Here is a 14,967-nt window from a genome sequence, read left to right as displayed (position 1 = left end):
CCACCCCCCATCCCCAACAAGCTCCCCTCCAGGACCCTGTCATAGATCCTCTCCCCCTCCTCTGGCAGCTCCTGCCCTCCTACCCCATTCATTATCCACTCCTTGAATTGCTTCTCCATACATTCTCCTACCTTCCCATTCCTTATCTGTCTTCCTCTCCCCCTCCCTTTCCCAGACTTCTCTCTTGTGAGGGCCCCTGGACCCCTGACTCATGCTCACCCCCTTCCTTTCCTTGCTGTCGCCCTCATATTAAAATTGTGTCCCCCCTCCGCTCAGTTTGCTGACATCGATAGAGTTGCCGCTGCGACAAGCGACCCGAGGCATTGCCTTGGCCCCAGGTCCCGCCCTTGAGGCCTCCTGCACCGCGTCCCTCTCAGGCCGTGAGGGTGCTGTAAACTCCTTCTGCCGCCTCACCCCTGCTGCACTGCCCGCATACCTGGCACACTGGCCTCATGTGGAGCTAAAAAAGCTCTTAAATCTTATGCCATTCACTGTATTAATTACTAACATGGTGGCTGGCCCTTACAATGGCCGTATATAACCCCCGCCGCCCAAATAGCCCAAATGTAGCCCAGAATGGTACAGCCGCTGGACTGCACCATCCCCCAAAATAGCCTAGGGGGGCAGACCTTCTATTGGTCGGCTGCCCCCGAGACCTTAGAAGGCTAGCAAGATTCATGCGGCTCGCCATATCTGTGATTCCTGCAATCTGTTAGTGAGGAATACAAAAAGTTTACCCATTGAGGCCATTTAATACCAACCCAAAACACAACAGTGCTTCCATCATAAAGCTTTATTTGGCTAGAAAATAATATGAATACATTGAACACATTACTGCACCAGAGAAAAAACTGCAATACATGCAGACATGGTGGTCACATTGCCACCTAGAGTTTGCAGATGGTTTCACAGAGCAGTGTTGCAGTGGTGATGACGCAGTGCCCCTTCCAAGATTTACAACTGTGATTCCCAGATGCTGTACTGTCCTGGCTGCACTAGTTCATAGGAACTTTTACAAAATTCTTTCCAGGACTGTGCTGGATGGCAGCTTGTTCCCAAGAATAACCTGCTGTGAATTCCAGATTTTTTCCTCATCGAGCAGGGTCAAGGAGAAGAAAGATGGTGGCAAACCAATAAAACAATTCTCATGCTTGACTGCTGTGCCAACTCAGGATGCAGAGTCACCCATGGAGAACTCAAAATCTGTGGAGGGAATGTGCAAGTCGAAGAGCTGCACAGCCTGTTTATTTTTCAGACTAAGTGCAGTCACCGCATCGAGCAAGCTCAGAAAAGTTACGCGCCTCTTAAAAAATGCTCACTCTGAGGGGCACAGGTGCACAGTTGGCCAATAAAGCATTGCTTGCGCTTGACTTTTCACTCAACTCCTGAGCCCAGACACAGAGTTAGTCATGTAAATCTTTAAATCTGTGCCGAGAATGTTCAGGCCGAAGAACCACACAACCTGCTCATTTTCGTAAGATCGGTGTAGACTTTTTCAGAAGAACCTACAGCAGACCCAATATGAAAAGCACTTTTGCCTTTTCAAACTCTGAATACGTGAATGCAAAAGTATTGTGTGCAATGTACTAAATCCATCTTGCAAGTTGGGAAAGCCTTTCTGACTCAGATGTGGGTTTTGCAATCAATTCCAAATTGCAAATAGGAGGGGGAGTGTAAGTGGACTCCCGTCTAATTGCGAGACACAACAATATATATAAAGTCGCCAACCATTTATCACTTACCGACACCAGAGTGGAGGGGGTAACTGATGGGAAATGGAAAGGGGTCCTTTTTCAGACACCTTCCGATTTATGAATCCAGTTGGATAACCTTGTGGGAGCAGGCAGTGGTCCAGAGGACTTGTACCCTTGACGTGTTCCCAAATGGAAGACAAATTTTTCAAAAGCAGTACAGGTTCCTTTAAGAAACTCAGGCTGCTTTAAAACAAGTTTCTTGCTTGGGAATGTAAAGGCAGGAATGTTTGTCTGTTGTTCTTTGCTGATTACCATATCTGTATTTGTCACCAAATCACAGGGAATTGGCAATAACAACCTTAGTAATTGATATTCATTAGGCAGATCATTTCTGCAATCCCCCTCCCACTGGACATTTTACAACACAACCTATTACTGCATAGGATGCACTATGACATCAGAGACAGGTGGCAATTAGACGGAGCACAATTTGTCAACACTTTTGGTAACCTGTGTCCGTCTATTTGATGAAGTACTCTTAAATAGTGGGTCCATAAAATGTGCCCATTACTACAAAGGGACAGCTTTGTCAGGCTTGCAGCCTAATTTATCACTGTTTCAGTCCAGGTTGATGGTGCAGACCTATGGAAATCATTTCCAGATTCAATGTGACAGTGCTGCACGTTACACATAATATCTGATGCTGAGCATAGAAATTCCTTCTTCACCCATGGTGCTGTAACTGAATGTTTCAAGTGAGGTGGTAGGTGTTATGAGGGTGTTGTCGTCTGCTTATGGCCCTGGCCCCCAAAATCCTAGCACAAAAATGCTCACTCTCCTCCCCTGTTTCCTTACCAGTCAACTCTAAATCCGGCCCTTAGGCTTAAAGAACTACATGACGAATCAGATAGCAGGCACTGTAGAAACATAGGGAGGATCTGGACCACAAAGAAAAGATACAAGGGGTGAGGAGGAAATAGCGCAGAGAAGAGGTCATGGTGAGGGATGCGTTTCTCAATTTATCTTACCTGGTAATTTTTTTAATACTCATTTAAGGACAACTGGTTTGCTGCTTTTCAAATACAAATATTGGAACTGATCTGATAAACTGATATAGCAGGGTAGCACTTTGCTGGGTATGTCCTGTTTAAAGAAGTCATTAACAGGGAGGATTATAAGGTAAAGTTAAAAACCTAATGCACAACATGCCAAATCCAGCAGTTCACTGACAGGGATGCGCCAAAGGTTCCTTGAGATACACATAACTGTATTTGGATAAATTGGTAGACATTAGGGCATTCTTTGACAGATTGCCAGTAGGGTATGATTCCAGATTACCCTTGTCATAATATGTCTAAAACATCTTAAATAAAATATCACCCCATTGGAGCTAAATATAGAAAATCTACACCAAATTGTTAAACAATACCTAAGCCACAATATTTATGTAAAACTATATTTCTGACAATTAAACCGACATATAACCCCTGGGAGATACAGATTTCCCCAAACACAATGCAGAAAACCTCCCCTTCTCTACACTTCTGTGTCAGTTCTGTATCTTTCCACTGTATTGAAAGATTGCTTCATGATTGTGGTGTTCGTTTTGAGGACAGAGCTTCCTCCAGTGAATCAGAAGCACTATTGTCTAAATTGAACACCAGAGTCACAACCACCATGTTGTGGTCGGCTATGCATGCGTTTTTTCTATTTCAGAAAAAAATACAAAGCAAGACTTTGTTTCTGAAATGGTTTGTTGCAAAATGGGTAAGTGGGAATATAAGAAGTCTGGATGAATACTAACATGTGTTTTAACAAACAATGGATAAAAATCAAATGTATCAGAGAGTAAAAGCTCCTTAACCATTTTACCTAACAACCAAAAAGGTACAAAAGGCCACAGCTTATCCAAAATAAGCTTTATGAAATCACAGTCTGCTTCAGATGACCCCAGCAAGTCAAGGTGACGGAACGTCTGTTTTGCCAGCCAGTAACAGAGAACTGAACTGTTACAGAAAGTTACCTAGGAAGTAGAGGCACACTCATTATCCACAGCATGGAGATCTTATTGAGATATGAAAGTCCAGGTTCTCAGACAGGCCAGTGAAGATGGATTTGGGTAAACCAGCATCATGGCTGAAACTTCTAATGAAATCTCTTTTGCATATTAGGTTCTGCATCTATGGTAAAAAGCATTAGAGTCCCATGACTGCAGTTCAGAACTTAGGGGGCAACATACCCCTGATGCATGTTCATTAGCACAGCAAGGCAGGACATGTGCTGGCCGTGTAGTGCTTGCTTCTGAATCAAGATTTCTAGATGCCTTTAGCCAGGATTCCTGCAGGTTACCAAACCTTTAGATGACTGGTATTCTTACTGCTTTAGCTTGCACAGACTATCCATTGCTGATGTTTCACGTTCCCCAACAGTTGTAGTCCATAGCAGACAAATGACAGACCTCCAAGCTTTTGATGTGGTCCACCAGCGATTATATCTCAGCCTCAGTTTTATTTATACTTTCGGCCATCTGCCTTTTGTGACACAAACTTTAAACAACGGTATGCAATATTACACAGTACTTGGAATTATTACAGGTGGGGGTAATTCAAAGAAAAGAGAGAGTAATTAGATAGAAGAGGGCGAGAGTAGCTAGGAAAAATAAAAAAAACAGTGAGGCAAGGTTTGAGAAGAGACAGAAGGTTGTAGAGATGACAGGATGGTTATTTTTGTTTTGGGTTTGTTTCTTCTTTTCTTTCTTTCCCCCTTTTCACTCATTGAGGGTTTGAGGTTATATAGATGGCTCTGTGACTTCAGGCAAGTATCTAGAGCTTTAATGTTGTTCCTTCTTTCAGTTTGTTTCTGCATAGTCACCAGGAGCCAAATTGACTACATTTTGATGCAACACAGCAACGGAAGTTGCTGTGTTTCATCAAAGGGAGAGAGCAGAAATGCACAACATCTACTAAGATATTGCCAAGTTCTACTCTCATAGCGCCAACAAACTTCTAGCTACCTAATGCTACCAGAAGCACCCTTGCGCCATCTCACATGCGTGCCTGCGTTGTGGTCAGAATATTTTTTCTGCAGGAAAGGATATCATACTGCACAAAAGCTATTCTTGGAGGCATATTACTCTTTGTATGTGATTCTGCAGCTGCATGCACATAGAAAGTAGACAAATACACAGATTTCTCCTTGTTACAGCACCCTGGAGTAGGCGCACCATTTTTGGTGCAAACCTATGTTTACTGGCTTAAATCCCAAGCAAAGCCACACAAATCTTGATCTGCATGGCTTGGTAAATCCCAACATGAACTTTGCATCAGGGCTGCCCCACAAACGTGCCTCAACCTTGACCTATAATCTTAAAAAATCTGGGTCCAGCTTCCTGTGTGAGGAGGATGATCAGCATAAGTATATGTTGTCTCACCCCTGCTATCCATATTAGCGGCCACATTGTTGTTCTGCATTTTGAATGGTATATCCTGCACAGGAACACAAATTGAATTACAGATTGTAGATGGCAGCAACAGTTTGGGCATGCTGGGGTACTTTGCTTGGGATCTTTTGGCCAGCAGTTACCCGAAAGGAAGGATATTGCTGCGTGCCATTAGTAATACTCTATTGGCACAGTGATGCTTGAGCTGGGATAGTTGTCTGCTGCTTTGTTGACGCTGAAGTTTTTTGACCAGGAGATACTTTCTTTTGTTTCAATGGTAGTACTATTTTTTGGATGATATTTTCCTGTAATTGTTATAGCAGAGCACTGGCACTGTTTTTGACTTGTTTTGCGTAGATAAGTTATGAGGGAGGTTTAGGTTCTGATGTTTAGGTTTTAAGTCCTCCTTTCATGTTTTGACAATGACGTGGCTGATCTGGATGAAAAATATTATTTATTTATGATTCTTATTTTAATTTTTTATATTGCTGCGTGGCATAGATGGCCCTAAAGGGCCCCTGAGCACTACACAGAAGATGCCGCATGTGATACACTATGTATAACGATAAGGTTCCAAATGAGTACAACTATTAAACTGTATACACCGTTGAAAATGTTAAGCTTCTGCTTCCAGTATAAGTGACATACTATGCTAAAAAAAAGAAAATAACAAACACATAAAAGTCTGAAGGTGTTAATATAATGATAGCATAGACAATGTGTATGAGTTGTGGTACAGAAAATTTGTAATAAATATGAAGCAATAAAAAAGTACAGACAAGAAAGGGATGCATTGGGAATGGATTCCAGTTACACCATCTGCACATTAGAGAAGAATGTAGAGCTAGGAAAATAAGCGGTTTGCTGAAGAGTAGCATTTAGGCATTTACAAGGGTTTGTGAGGAAGTGGATGGGGCAGTCATGTAATAAATAACAGGCATTAAAAGTGTCAGGACAGGTGGTAGAACGTGAATTTACAAGAGAAGGGGTTCCAGGCATACATTTGACAGGGGTGCCAAACATAGAACCAGGAGGGCTAGCTATATGCCAGATTTTCAAGTAAACCACTGAGAAATGAAATTATGTCCTTGTGGAGTAACTGAAAATATGTAGCATGTGGAAATCCGACCTTTGCTGGGTGCTACCTTTAAGGACTTGAAACCAAAATACTTACAATATTTGTTCCCTTTGTGATATAACAAATGTCTGACCAACTGAGAACCCTCAAAGAAGAGCAGGCTAGCGTCCCATAACAATTGGCCATACACTAAGCATTATATTGGTTATAGGGATTATTAAAAAGCTTTTTCTTGAATGCTAATCCCATTTTAGTAGCAAGACAAGTTTTTTCTGACTCCTAAAATAGGATTCTGAATCCCTTCCAATTACTAATTCAGTATCTTATGTACCAATGTTTTCTAACTGATAGCCAGTCACATGACATTGAGTTTTTACCAGCACCTCAAAAGAGGTGTTGATGCATTCACAAAATGAAGGGGCCCCCTTGGGAGGCCTTCTGCTTCATAAAGTAAAAAAAAAAAAGAGCAGGCAGTTGTCCTGTTGTCCACTGCTAACTCATAAACAAACAAAAAGCAATCACTGATATAGAGGTCTACTGAGCCTGGCAGGCCACCATCTCTCTGATGACCTCCAATCATAGTGAGTTACAATTTGTGACAATAACTCATTATTACTCATGAGGTAGGCCAGATTCTAACTATGCGAAAAAGTGCCTTTTGCTGGGGTTTTAACTCTGTGCACTGCAACACTACTGTACAGGCCCTTGTGCACATGCTGTGACCCATAAAACATGTTCAAAGTGGCTAACTCTTATTTGGCTTGTTAAACATCCTTATAAGGTCCTACTATATGGTGCCAAAAATGCACCTATGACATAAAAAGTTAAATATCACCTATGGATTGCAGCACCTATTGTGCTACTCACTAGTGTGACAAGGAAAGCATGGCTTGAGCCCTACCATTGTAGTCTGACTGCTGCAGATTAAACCTGCAGATCCCCCTGTCAAAATAACCTTTTTGACAGGGAAAAAAACTTACTCCTAAATAATAATATATCACTGCTATTTAGGCCCTGTAGCCCACAAAGTAAGGTGCATAACATATAAAAATGTGACTTATAGAAATGTTAAATCATCATGTGGCTGCAGTGGCAAGTCCCCTATAGCTATTTTCATTGTGGAGGGTCCTTGCCGTCGTATAAGAAAACTAGCGTACAGATTAAAATATCAATTCTGCTACCTCAAGTCAGGGCTGTCTAGAATAATAATAAAACCACCCTTTTTCATACTTCATAAAAATCCAAGTCTATGATGAAGTTGGATTTGTAATAAAACTAACTTTAAGAACAATATCGTTTCCTTGTCTTAAGCTCCTCAAAGCTCATTTACAATAGCTCCCCAGCAGCTGTACAGCAAGTGCTGGGACTTAATGGTGTGGTAAAACTGCTACCAGAGCAGAGATACATTTCTGGGTGTGGAGAGGTGATTTTTATCCCTTGGGAGAATGTCCAGTTGGGGTGGCTCAGGAACATAATTAACTTCAAAAGGGCATGTCACTAATAAATGGCATATGCATAAAGGCTGGAGAGGACCAGCCTTTGTCCCTATGATCAGGCTGGCACCAAATGCAGTAGAAGGAGAGTTACCCCGAGGAATACTTTTGAGCCACCACAGAGGAAGGGGCTGCTCATTTTCCTGGCGACTGAGTGAGCACTCAGGCTCTCTTTAAGGAGAGAATGATTCCCCCTTCTTGGATTTTGGGAATAAGGTCTGCTTTGGAAATTTTTACAGTAAGGCAAATAGGAACTGTTGCAAACATGGGTAGGGCCGTCCCTGGAAACTTTAATCCTATTGGATAGAGAAGAGCCAATCCCAACCCACTTGCTGGTGCAAGACATAAGCATGGCAGCCCTACGTACCCTCTTCAGAAAACTTTCTGGTTATGTGGAAGAACAAAAGAAGGACCCCTGCAGTTTAAAGCCTGTGAGGAGACTTGAAGGGCTAGACCTTCTCACTATTGAAGCCAGGACATAGAAATCGGCTTCTAGCGTCAGTTGGCTGACCTCCTGTGTGGCTATAGAGGCACAAGAAGCTGCAAGAAGCTGCAAAGAGGCCTTTTTCTCTGAAGATCCCCCATTGACCAGTAACAAATAAACCACCCTGCTGGTGGCCTCTGCTGGAGTAAGTCATGACCTGCAAGTGTTGTTCCTGAGGTCCTGAGAGTTTTGACTGTATCTAAATGGACTTCTCTTAACATCTCTGAAAAGTTGGGACTATTACATTTTTGGACCTACAGATCTTTGGCAGTCTGCCCAAGGAGAGTCTTCGCTGGATTAAAGAAACATGTTTCTGCTGCTTGAAGCTCTATCTCTGCAGCAAATCAGTTCAGTTTGCCCTCAGTGAGCAGGTATTAGGCCTTGTGGAATTCATTGATAGATACAACCTACACCCTTGTCCTGCTGGAATATTAAAAGCTCTGAAAGAGATACTAAGGGTCTGATTTAGATCTTGGCTGCATTACCACTAAGCTGCGTCGGGCCCTAATAGACCGTCGCATTGGTGGTATTCCGCCCGCCGTATTTAGTTGTATTGCAGCTAAGCCAAGACAGCCATGACGAAGTGCACTCTGTCGTGCCAGCTGCATCCCTCAGTCGATGATGCAGACACCAATGGCGACGACTAGGTCCTCCATCGCTGTTTTGATGGCGGCATTCTGCCACGCCTATTCAAATCACACACTTGTGCTGGTAGTGTGTCACCTGCGGGCCTATTACTGCGGGAGTCCGTTGCGGGACCAGTTCATTATAGTACTATGGCTGTGACCATTGGACAATTGTGAACACCTGCAAAACACACTATAAAACACACTCTATTTCAGACCATGATCTTTTGCTATCACACTACAGCAAACCAGATCAGCCAGCAGAATTCACAACACAGGATACAGTTTTTTTTTCTGTTTTCCTGTTTTTTTGTTAAGTTGACTTTATTTCTGTACTCTTCATTTTTTGAGCACTAGATTTGTTTAGAAAAAATCACAATGGCAGGTAGGAGAAATCCCCGTTTCACAGAGGGAGGGTTGTCTGTCATGGTGGATGCTGTCATTAGAGTAGAGCCACAATTGTTTGGAACACAAGTCCAAAAATGCTACCATATCCCAAAAAAGACAAATGTGGGCCAGAATAGTTGGCAGAGTACATGGTGCAGCTAACAATCTGGGCCCTGAGGAAGAAATTAGGAAGCGTTGCAATGACCTGTGGGAGAACGTCTGTTCACTGGCCTCCAAGCATCACCTGAAGGTCCAGAGGACTGGTGGTTGTTCTCCCCTCCCCCCATTACAACTCTTTCCCTGGGAGGATAAGGTCTTGCAGATCCCTGGTGGACTGCAGACTGGTAAGTTACATCTATGTGTGTCTCATTAATCACTAATGGAGTCCTGCCCTTACGTTAGATGTTTAGAATGCTGAAACAACCGTAGCAAAACAGATATAGGTAATTCTGATTGCACAAAATATATTCTGTTATACCAATTACTAGCAGCATGGTTGTAGCTCTCTTTTTCACAATGTACAGTATGCATGGTTAGACTGTGTGTAGTTCCCCAAGGTTCATTCCTTGCACTGGTTCTGCCCATTGTGTTCTATCAATGCATGTTGTTATGATTCCAAAAACAGGTGCAAAACTACATCAATTTTCACAGGAAAGTATAGTGTTTCTAAGTGGTATTTTCTCCTAGTTACATCATATCCATATGTGTGTACAAGTTGCAAATGTGTGTTCATCTCCAATACAGTCATTGAAAGTCATATGTGTGACTTACTTTTCAAACAAGTATTGTCTATGATGTCAACAGATGTCTACAACTACCATGAAAAACAATTGTGCAATGTAAAGTTGTTCCACCATCCTTTGCTTAAAAATGTCCACACATTTCAAAAGCTAGTACGTTTGTCAGACACCATGTCATGCTATGGGTTCTTGTGTAGCTCAACCATGTTGACACCTACTCATAGCTACATTGAATAGATGAAAATGAGTTACATTATTAATTATCTTTTTAATCTAAGATATCCAAAAATGTGTTGTGGCATACTAAAAATAATTAGTAGCCACAAACAAGTAAATTTGCACTGTCCGTATAATGACCAATTACAGTTTGATGTGTATTATGAACCACTTTGAATCCAATGTACTGCAACCTGTTAAGCCTTGGAATGGTCCAGTACACCAATCTATTCCCCACTGTGTTTGATTTATCGTCTATCACATGTAACCTACAAATCCGAAATAACACTTTTGCATTTCAGGACATCACTACAAGGGCAGCACTGGAGTTGTCATCTCTTTAAATCAGGCTGCATTTTGTAAAATAATAAAAATCACACAAAGGCCTAATCAGTCTATCACTCTCTTTCTAGTTTTTAGGTTGGCCCTTTGTAGACAAAGACACATAAAATGCACAAACTATATATTGATTGTATATACTCTGTAACCTTCACAGGTCCAAACACCCGGCCCATCTGGCAGCCAAGGCACCTCCACTCCAGCCCAGGAGCAAGCCTTCAGTGAGCAGTCCAATGCTGCAAGTCAGGATGACCACGAGCCAACTGGTTTATGTGGTCTGTCTGGCCAGACAGCTCCAGTGCATCAAGCTCGGCCTACACCTATTCCTCCCACAACAGCTGCAACAACATCTCAGCATGAGGACACCTCCACTTCATGTGCACTGAGGAGGAACATACCAATCCTGAGTCCTGGCTGCTTTTGAGACACCAACAACACAGCCTCCAGTTCTGCCAGGACACAGTGGGATGGGGCACACGTCCTCAAGGGGACAGGCTAGAGAGGGTGGGAGTCGTGGGAGGGAATCTATGGGCCAGCTAAGTGAGGCCACTTGGGTTGTTGTCAGTCACACCATCATTGACCAAGTCTTGGGAGCAGTACAACAGTCCCAAGATATGAAGGGCCAGATTGTAGCTGAGCTCCAGGTAATCAAGGAGGTGTGGAGGGAGCACATCTTGGAACTACAGAACCCCAATGAAAAAATGAGCTCCCTGACTGGAGTGCTATTTGACATCTACCGCCATATGTGCAGGGCTTATCCCATTCTATTTGCCACTGTCTGTGGTCCTTCCACATCTGGGCAAAGTACAGCATTGCTAGCCACAGACAAGGAGGCCCTGCCACATGAGGAACCTGCTCCTACTACCCCAGGCCCTGCACCTGTGCCTCCCACTCCTCCCCAGAAGGACCGTCATCTGGAGCGCCAGGAGAGGTTGGCAAGACAAACACCACCACCTCCAAAAGAGGCAGAACCTAATTTCCTCCTGTCTGTGTCTACCATTCACTCTGTGGACTTTTTCATGGACACATTTACCTTTTTCTGAGTACATTTGCATTTTGGACATTGGGCACCAAACAGTGTTTGGCTATACGTTCATGTTTGCATCCACCATGATAGACTGTTTTTTGTCTATTTCATATTGATTTTTTTATTCGCGTTACTCCTTGTTTGTGTCATGATAATAAATGTTATGGACACAGACTACAAAACTCTTGTCAGATTATTTGTGGCCTTTCATTTGTCATGTCTGTCTTTCACCATCATGTCAAATCGTTTGAACATTAATTTGCCAAACAAATTTGAAATTACAAAGAGATAAAGTGTTAACCAATTTATTCAAAGAAAACAAACTCAACTCAGAATGTATTTGGAACAAACATATGTTGGCATCAAGTCCTTGTAGAAATTAAATCTAGGCTTAAATTACCAGGCCTTAATCCACAGGTCTGCCATTGACATGACCTTGACACCATGGAGGTAAGGGAATATGCAATGGTATCAAATAAAACAGGCAAGCTATCACTGATGCATGTCCTCAGTTGGAGACATACATCCTTCCCTCCCACTCTCTTTTCTTTGTTCATCAATGAGGTGGTTGAAATTGTAACTGACTGTAAAAACGATGCTCCATCCCTGAATAACCAAAATATCCCGATCCTGTTATTTGCTGATGATTCACTTTTAATTTCTAAAACTCCTATGGGCCTGCAGGTCCTAGTGGATAGATTCAGCACTTTCTGCGCAGATTATGGATCAGAACTTAACTCTAACAAATCCAAATTTATGACCTTTGGTTGTGGCCCCATCAAAAGATGTACCATTTTACTCAATGGGGCTCTTTTAAGCAAGGTAAGCTCTATTGATTACTTGGGGGTAAGAATAAGTAACAATATGCAATGGAAGGCCCAGGTTGACAAGAGCACAGCACTTTTAGCACATAGATCTGGGGCTATTTTGCAGTTTTATAAATCTACTACTGCGAAAGCTGTCTCTCCAGCTATCAAAATCTTTCCAGTGAAGGTCCAGGGTGCAGCGTCTTATGGGCAGAGATTTGGAGGTTCTCAAATGTTAGAAAATTATCTGTGGGCTTTATAAGATCTCTTTTGGCATGCCCTTGTAATACCCCATTGATTCCAATGTTTTTGGACCTTGGAGTCTCCCGTATTTCTGCCGTAATAGCCCTAAGACCTTACTCTTTTGGATACGTATTTCGACCACCCCGGAATCAGCCGTGTACAAGGAGTCTCTACAAGACATCTTAGAGAGACCTAATGCACTTTCTATTCCCTGGCTCAATCATATTGTGAGATGGTTTCATATTTTGGGACTTAGGGACTTCTGGAGTCAACCCCACAATCTGAGGAGGGCCCAGAAATATCATCTGAAATCAGTCTATTGGTCTTATGTCAGGAACAGGTACTCGCTATGTACTTCATACGGTCGACTGACATCCCAATTTCTTGACTTCAAGTGGCACCCTCACTTTGAACCCTTCTTGGATTTAATCCCCGATTTATTAGGCAAAAGCTTGTATGTCCGTTTCAGGTATGGGTGCTTACCTTTGAGGTCTTTTACTAGTATGTGGCAACCTGTATTGACAACTGATCTATGCCCTAGCTGTAACTGTACTACGGAAACTCTAGTACATTTCATGTTCATTTGTCCTGCCTATGGGATAGCTCAGCGAAAGTGGATCCGCCCAGCTTGTAGGAATATGGGCATGAGACATTGTAATGATGCATTAAGACTGATGATGATAGATACCCCCACTTTTTTAATCTGTGCGGTCAGCAAGTTCCTTGCGGCCGCATGGCACATACGTATACGCCTCTTAAAAAGCCAAAATGATCTGTCCTTAAGTGATTATAGTTCTTAAATATATTTATACCTTGATTTTATACAATAATTTTATGATTATCGTGATCCATCGTTAGTTGCATATAGGATGACAATGAGAGATATTTTCTTATCATTATACAGGCCATTAGATAGCTTCTGGGGAAGTACGTTAAGGATTTTTAGTATACCTGTTTTCCTTTTCCTTTTTATGACTAATTGATCATTTCATCCTATCTTAATCCTGTATTTATTATGCACTTACTGTTATTTTAGCTGCAATTGTATTGCTTTGATGGTTAAATTTGACAGAATAAAGCTTATGTGTGATGATGATGATATACATCCTGCCCTCACAATAGGAATCCTAGATCAATACCACCAGTAGTCTACATCATGGCAGTAACAACAATTGAGGCCACATGACTATTACAGGACATTGTGGCAGTGTCTAGTGCACTGACACATTGACCAATCAGTGGCGTGCTAACAAAAAGGTCAGTCACCTAGGAGGAAACACATCAACAGCTACCTCCACTGTCCAAAAACTGACGATTTAGTCAATTTGAAGGAAGAACAGTATACTAGGGTGTTACATACACATGTGGTTTAAGCAAGTCAAGTGACACATATTGCCTTGATGGCACATTGACACAGAAAACAGGTCTGATACAATCTTCTGAACCTCTGTACTATCAGGGTGCAAGTTGTCTCTGGAAAAGATGTGTTCATCCCAAGTGGGTGTCTGTCCCAGGATCAACACATGTTCACTTTGTGCTTCCAAACAGCAACATATTATAGCAAATTCCAGAACTTTGAAATGTCCAAGTGAAAAGGACATGGTGAAGGACCTTGAAACAGAATAACAAGGGAAAATTGTTACCACGTATTAAATTGAACTCAATTGACAAGTCAGAAGGACACACATACTTAGCATAAGCACAGATAATCTATTTCAGTGACCATATTACTCAATGTAGGGAAACTCTGATCCACTAACTTCTTTGCCTTGAACTTTCCTGCACTGACCATTCCTAACAAATTACCATAGCAGACAGATAGATTCCATATGTCACAAGTTGTGCTGACATTGGAGGTTACAATTTGTAAATATAAACTTACACTCAGAGGAAGAAGTGGTCAATCACATCTTGATATGTCAACTCCTTCACCACTGTCATCTCCATTGAGCAGTTCAAAATCCTCACCCGGGGGCTCATCATGGTCTCCCTCCTCTACAATTAGAGGGATGTTCCTCCGCAGGGTGATGTTATGGAGAATGCAGCAGGCAACTGTGATTTGGCACACACTATCGGGTGAGTAGAGGAAGGCTCCACTGGCCTTGTCCAGGCACCCTAACCTGGACTTCAGGAACCTGAATGCCCGCTCCACTAGCCTCTGTGTTCCTCACATGGGCATCATTGAAGTGGATTTCCCCAGGCATTGTTGGATTTCTCAGCGGTGCCAGTAACCACAGTTGGTTAGGATACGTTGAGTCTCCTACACGGAAGCAACACATCAACAGATCACTCACATATCAAGCCATTGCCCATCCCTAAACTTGGATTCAGGCAAAAGATCATCAAGTTATTTTGTACTTACCAACAAGCCAGGCTCTCTCTGGTCCAAGTTGTG

The sequence above is a fragment of the Pleurodeles waltl genome, chromosome 2_1 (genome assembly GCF_031143425.1).
Source record: "Pleurodeles waltl isolate 20211129_DDA chromosome 2_1, aPleWal1.hap1.20221129, whole genome shotgun sequence".
In the NCBI taxonomy this organism is placed as follows: Eukaryota; Metazoa; Chordata; class Amphibia; order Caudata; family Salamandridae; genus Pleurodeles; species Pleurodeles waltl.
Note: the sequence above shows the minus strand (reverse complement) of the source record.